Raw genomic sequence first — 6,899 nt, forward strand, 5'->3', positions numbered from 1 at the left:
AACAAACACTCCTAATTAAAATATGTGTGGTATGTGTGTTTTGTGTGCACTGTGTGTGTGTGAGTATGTGTGTGTGTGTGAGTGTGTGTGTGGAGAGAGGGGAATTATTTGCGACAGAGGCAGCCAGATACTTTCCTTGGTGCTTCATGCACCTTTTCCCCCTGCTGCTGGGATTTGATGGCAATTAATGTGCCATTTGAGAGAGCGCTGCCAATCACCAGCCAATCACCCGCACTGCCAGTCAACTCCACAGGAGCCCAGGTGACAAATATGCCTCTCACCACCACCTGCTCACAGGCATACTCCTCTATGTGTGTGTATGAGGATTGGTGCTGACTGTGTGTGTGTGTGTGTGTGTGAGTGAGAGAGAGGGGGAGAGAGTCAGGGCTCTACGCTAAATTTTTTTTCCAGGAGCACTTGTGCGCCCAAGTTAAAAAATGTGGGCGCACGGTCAGTTCTGTACTTAACTTAAACATAATCTAACATTACACTGCAGCTAACACTTAAACATGCCAGTGCACCAATTGCGAATATTAAGAATGACTGACAACATTTAGGAAATGGGATTTTAAAGATCAGTGCCTACTTTATTTTCAGTCTGTTCTATTTTCCTACATTTTGTTAATGTAAAATAGTATAATACATTGCCATATTTGCATTTAGCCTGTATATCAAGTATCCAAATATGCCCATGGTGACCTATCTGACTGCATACTGCCTAATACTACTACTAAAACAGTCCATTTTCTCTTCCACAAAACCCAACATAGGCTAATCAAGGATATATATATTTTTTATACTTTTACTTTTTATTTGAAATATCTGCATTGATGGGGGCAGTAGGCAAACGTTAGGCCTACTTTTGTTTTGCACTTCAGCTTGTATTCGGTGTAAACAAACAAGCATGCGTGGAAGCCTGGAGTTGTCAGTAGCGTTCTACCTTTGAATAAAATGGGAGTATTACGGGAAGCTACTTTTGAGCCTGTTCGCTACAGCTATATTTTGCATATTGCAGCCAATACGTCAACTGGGCTAAAAGGCATGTTAGGTTACCTTTCCTTCTCTCACTGCATTCTCAGAATCTCATCCTGTTCCTCCGATATCCGATGAATTCGGTGGATAGAAGAACTAATTTCTTCAATCTTTGCATCTTGGCTGGCTAGTCTAACTTTCCACTTTTTCTGCGCGCTCTTGGATTTGATAGAAGCGACTACTAGCGAGTCACAACGCGAAACTGCTAACGTTGATGGGAGGTGTAGTTTTTATGCTGCATTCGCGACGTGATTCTATGGTTTGCACCAGTAATGTTTCTTGATGTTGCGGTGTATTTTGTAGACAAACATTGACATGGTTAGAAGTCATTCGCACCAGTGCGCCTAAATATTTTTTTGCACTCGCATCCCATCATTTTTACGAGTGAAATGGGCGCACTGTAGAGCCCTGAGAGTGGGTGGTTGGTGGCGTGTGTGTTTGTGTATGTGTGTGTGTGTGTGTGTGTGTGTGTGTGTGTGTGTGTGTGTGTGTGTGTGTGTGACTGTGAACACATGAGCATGCTATTCTGCGTGACTGAGACTGTAATATGTACGGTATGTGGATATAAACTAATGGGCAATCTGGGTACATGTGTTTTTGGATGAATAACCTAGCGTGCGTGTGTATGTGTATGTGTGTGTAAAGTGGATAAAGTGTGTGTGTGTGTGTGAGAGTGTGTGTGTGAGAGTGAGTGTGTGTGTGTGTGTGTGTGTGTGTGTGTGTGTGTGTGTGTGGTCTTGTGCTTGCTAATGCGTTGCCTGTCAGCTGATCCCTCTGTAGACCTCTCTTCCATCAGGTTAAATAAAACATGTGTGTTTTGACAGGCCATAATGCTGCACAAGGGCCATCAGCCTGTGTCCCTGCGCACACACACACACACACACACACACACACACACACACACACACACACACACACACACTAAAAATCCCATCTATTTCTCACAGCCAGACCGGAGCGTCTGGACTGGGGAGCTCGGTGTCCTTGCCTCGATGCAGAGAAGATCCTGATGGAAATCTGAGCTGCTTGCACACACACACACACACAAACACACACACACACACACACACACACACACCTTAGCAGGGACCTTTATCCACACACATACGATATAGGTATAGACACTCCCTAATGCACACAAACAAGATTAGGAAAGCAAATACTATCGCAGACACAACCACAAACACACACACAAGCACGTCACATGTCACACACACACAAACACACACACACATATACATACATACACACACACACACACACACACACACACACACCCATGGGCGGACACAGAGGAAATCAGAGCCATGCTAGACCCAGTGGAGTCTTAAGCATCTCAGAGAGCCAGACAGCCACGGAGCATCTGAAGGAGGTGCACATTACTTAAAGATTTCTCTATTTCTCCCTCCTACCCTCCCTCCCCCTCTCTCCCTCCCTTTCTCTCTCTGTCTCTCTCTCCCTCCATCTCTCTCTCTGCTTTTTCCAGTGTCCCCTCTCTCATTCTCTATTCTGCTGTCGTCTGCAGATACATAAAAACAGAATTAAATTCATTATCATATTACCACTTCATTTCTATTTTGGCTAAGTTGAATAAATGAGAAGTATGTTCGCGGGGGGACTCTGTGTGTGTGGATGTGTGTGTGTGTGTCTCCCTGCAAGCATACTACTTTCCCTGGTCCAATTGAGCCAATATCTTTGAAGCGCTTCATAACCATCCCATGATGCACTGGAGTCTCCCCCCCACCCCCCACCCATAACGACTCCCTCCCCGTCAACATCTGGCATGCCGGAGTAAAATGAAATGTGAAATCGAAAGGTCGCTATGGTGATGGAGCCCTTTGGGTTGCAGGCGATTGAGTGCCCAGTGCGAGGAGGAAGGAGGAAAATGTGGGTCAACTTGCTGCCCGCACGACGGAGGGGTGTGACCACCGGGGGCTTATGGGAACCACAGCCGGGAAGGTTAGCCGGCATCAGCACTTCCTAAGTCCCACCCCACCCCACCCCACTACACCTTCACCTCCTCCTCCACCTCCTCCTCTCCTCTCCACCTCTAGCTGCTTAATAAAGGCAGGTTCGGCTTGGGCAGCTAAGCTGCTGCTCTACTGCTTCTGCCGTTCTTCTCTTCTTTTCATCTTTTCTTTCTTTTTTCAACGTCCTCTTGCATTTCCCCACACAGCACCTTTGTAGCCATTCTCCTTCACACCTCTTCTCTGCTGTTCCCGTGTTCTATAAATAACTCATCCTTTTTCTTTTTTCCAACATGTTTCTTCCTGTCCCTCAGACCCTCTACCCATTTCTCTCTTTCTCTCTCTCACTCACTCACTCACACACACAAACACAAACACACACATACTCACATACTCTCACACACACACACACACACACACACACACACACACACACACACACTCAAACCCAAGCACACACTTACTCACACACTCACACATACTCACACACACACACACACACACACACACACACACACACACACACACACACACACACACACACACACACACACACACCTTTCACACCCTACTATCCTCTCTATCTGTTCTTTCACTAGCCTGGCCCCCCATCCAGCTGCAGAGGTCTCTCTAGGGAGGCTGTGAGAGACTGCGACTAGTTTTGGCAGCAGCACAGAGGAGAAGAGAGAATGCCCGCAGGGGGCACACACAACCTTTTCCCAAAAAAAAAAAAAAAAAAAAAAAAACAGTGAACGCGAACAAAACAAAACAAAACAAAAACAAAGCCAAAGCCAAAAAAACACAAGGCATTCTTGCGCTGAAACATGCATGGGTGTTTTTGAGGTTTATTGACAACTACAACCTCCAGCCTCCAGATGCTGCTGTGTGAAGAGGAGCTGATCATGGTCTGGGGGGTGTGTGTGTGTGTGTGTGTGTGTGTGTGTGTGTGTGTGTGTGTGTGTGTGTGTGTGTGTGTGTGTGTGTGTGTGTGTGCGTGCGTGGTTGCGTGTGTGTGTGTGTGGAGGGGGAGGGGAGGGGGATAGGTAACCAGGCCTTCAGGAGTCGGAATCTCAAAGGCAGCCCTGATCCCTCCTGAGGATCTCAAGAGGGCAAATGCTGGTGTTTGTGTGTGTGTGTGTGTGTGTGTGTGTGTCTGATTTATCATATGTATGCTGACACTCAAGCTGTTCTCGATGCCCACCGGGGTTTACTGAAGCTTAACTTTGACATCCAGTCCACAGAGAGAAAGAGAGAGAGAGCAAAAGAGAGAGATGGAAAGAAGGAGAGAGAGAAAGAGTGTGCAAAAACCAAGAGAGAGAGAGAGAGAGAGAGAGAGAGAGAGAGAGAGAGAGAGAGAGAGAGAGAGAGAGAGAGAGAGACAGAGAGAGGGAGGTGGATATGGAAGAATGAAGAATATGAGAGTGGGCTGAGAACTGGGGCTTAAAATAGAAAGAAAGACAAGAAAAGAAGAAGAAGAAGAAGAAGAAGAAGAAGAAGAGAAAGATGGAGTGGCATAAGGAGTGAAAAGAAGAGAGGGGGGGGGGGGGCAGGCATGATGGAGAGGACGAGAAAAGGACACATACCACGCTTGGGAGGGAAGACAGAGCAGCCTTTGACTCGCTTGGGCCATTTCACCATTAAATAATAAGCTAGGACATTAAAATGACATTTACCATCATGCATGCCCCAGCACTTAGGTGACTAGAACAGGGGCTGGGATCCTCTGCTTTTAACAAAACCACAGGCTTCCTGCAGCGCTCTGCCTGGGCCACAGTCACTGTGCTTCTTTCTGAGACACACACACACACACACACACACACACACACACACACACACACACACACACACACACACACAGTTGTGCTAGAAGAATAAGGACACAGGCCTCTACAGTTTTGTCCAGAGTGGGAGAGTGAGACAGACTACCTCTCCCAGTCATGTCAGGTGTCCAATGCTATGCCAGTTCCGGACATATGGAACTGACCACTAACATCATCCCGTGTCTTTATATCATGGTACCTCTCTTCTGGCACCAGAGAATGTGAGGAGACAATAATACGTACTGCCACATGACCAAATAACACCAAGCCCCAATCAGCTTACACACTTGCTACACAATGGCTGACCACACACATGATTGGAACTGGCTAATGGGAAACAGAATTCCGCCAAATAGAATAGCTTATGCAGACTGGCTGAATCTATCCCCACTAGCAGTGTATTTCATCATATAAAGCACACAGATAAATTGGCCTAATGTTTGCAATATGGCGTTCAACAAACAGACAACAAGCAGCCAGAAGAGCATCGTCTTATGCCTCACACATCAACACGAATGCAGATGGCTTGCTTATTTAACTACCTACAAACACACACACATACACACACACACACACACACACACACACACACACACACACACACACAAACAAGCATGTACGCACACACACACACACACACACACACACACACACACACGCATGTACGCACATACACACACACACACACACACACACACACACACACACACACACACACACACACACACACACACACACACACACACATGTATGCACATATTCACAGACACAGACACACACAGAAACACACACACTCACACACACAAAAAGGGTTGCATACACACACACAAATACACACACGCACATGTACATAAACACACACACTCCCACACACTACACTCCATTAGCGTGAGTTTGAGTGCATTATCCCCTTGCCTCTGCATGCCTAACTACGGTTCCCCACCGCCAATTACACCAGCAGCAGGCTGGAGAACAACACCTGGGAGCGGCTGCCACAAAAGAGCCCCCTGATCAAACAGCCCCCATTACACAGACACACACACACACCAGAGCCAACACACACCTACTCCCCTCACTACAGAGCAGTGTCTGGGGCGCCAATCGAAGTAAACAAAGGAGTAAACAAAGGAAGGGGAAGGTTGGAATGATGGGGGGAAAAGGAGGAAAGGGAGAGGAAGAGAGGAAGGCAGGAAGAGAGGGAGAGAGAGATGGAGAGAGAACAGAGAGAGAGAGAGTGAAAGAGATAGAGAGGACTAGCAAGCCAAGGACAGAACGAGAGATGAGAGATAGAAAATGAGGGATAAAGGGAAAGAAAGTGAGGGAAGGAGAAATAGTGAGAAATTAAAATGCAGAGAGAGAGAGAGAGAGAGAGAGAGAGAGAGAGAGAGAGAGAGAGAGAGAGAGAGAGAGAGAGATATGAGGAGACTGACATAGGTGAAGTGGGCTCTGATTGATGGCATCTCCTGTGTTCCTGCTCAGCTCTGCAGCACTCTAACTCGCTTCCACTGGCGGAGAGAAAGAGAGAGAGCACACTCGCCTCAGGCTCACGAGTAACACCAGCCCCCCCCCCCTCTCTCTACCTCCTTCTCTTTCTTTCTATCTTTCTTTTTCCTTCTTCACACTTTCCTACTCGGGTTCACCTCGTCATTTACATGCTAACATGCACATACATGTGCATACACCCCCACAAACACACATGCGCTCAAGAACAACAACACTCATCACTCACCAGCACAAGCACACACACACACACGTGCACACACACGCTCTACGCTCTTGTATCTAGGGAGTATGTTGGCTGGATGATTGCCAGAGAGTGTTATATTGCAGCACAAAACCTCTTTGTCTCTGTTTACTTCACATGTGTTTCAGATACTCCTCTGAGCCCATTGCACACACACACACACACACACACACACACACACACACACACACACACACACACACACACACACACACACACACACACACACACACACACACACACACACACACAATCATGTATGTTTAAGGAGACTGGACAAGGGGTACTGTATTGGTCAGGAATATGTAGATGGCAGGAGCAAGCAGCAGCAGAGAG

At 46.9% G+C, this 6,899-nt stretch overlaps 1 protein-coding gene across 1 annotated transcript in view; it reads right to left on the minus strand.

Moving 5' to 3' along the window:
- Positions 1–6,899, minus strand: part of LOC121694939 (teneurin-1-like) — a 206,212-nt gene that overhangs the window by 26,072 nt on the left and 173,241 nt on the right.

The sequence above is a fragment of the Alosa sapidissima genome, chromosome 20 (assembly GCF_018492685.1).
Source record: "Alosa sapidissima isolate fAloSap1 chromosome 20, fAloSap1.pri, whole genome shotgun sequence".
NCBI lineage: Eukaryota > Metazoa > Chordata > Actinopteri > Clupeiformes > Clupeidae > Alosa > Alosa sapidissima.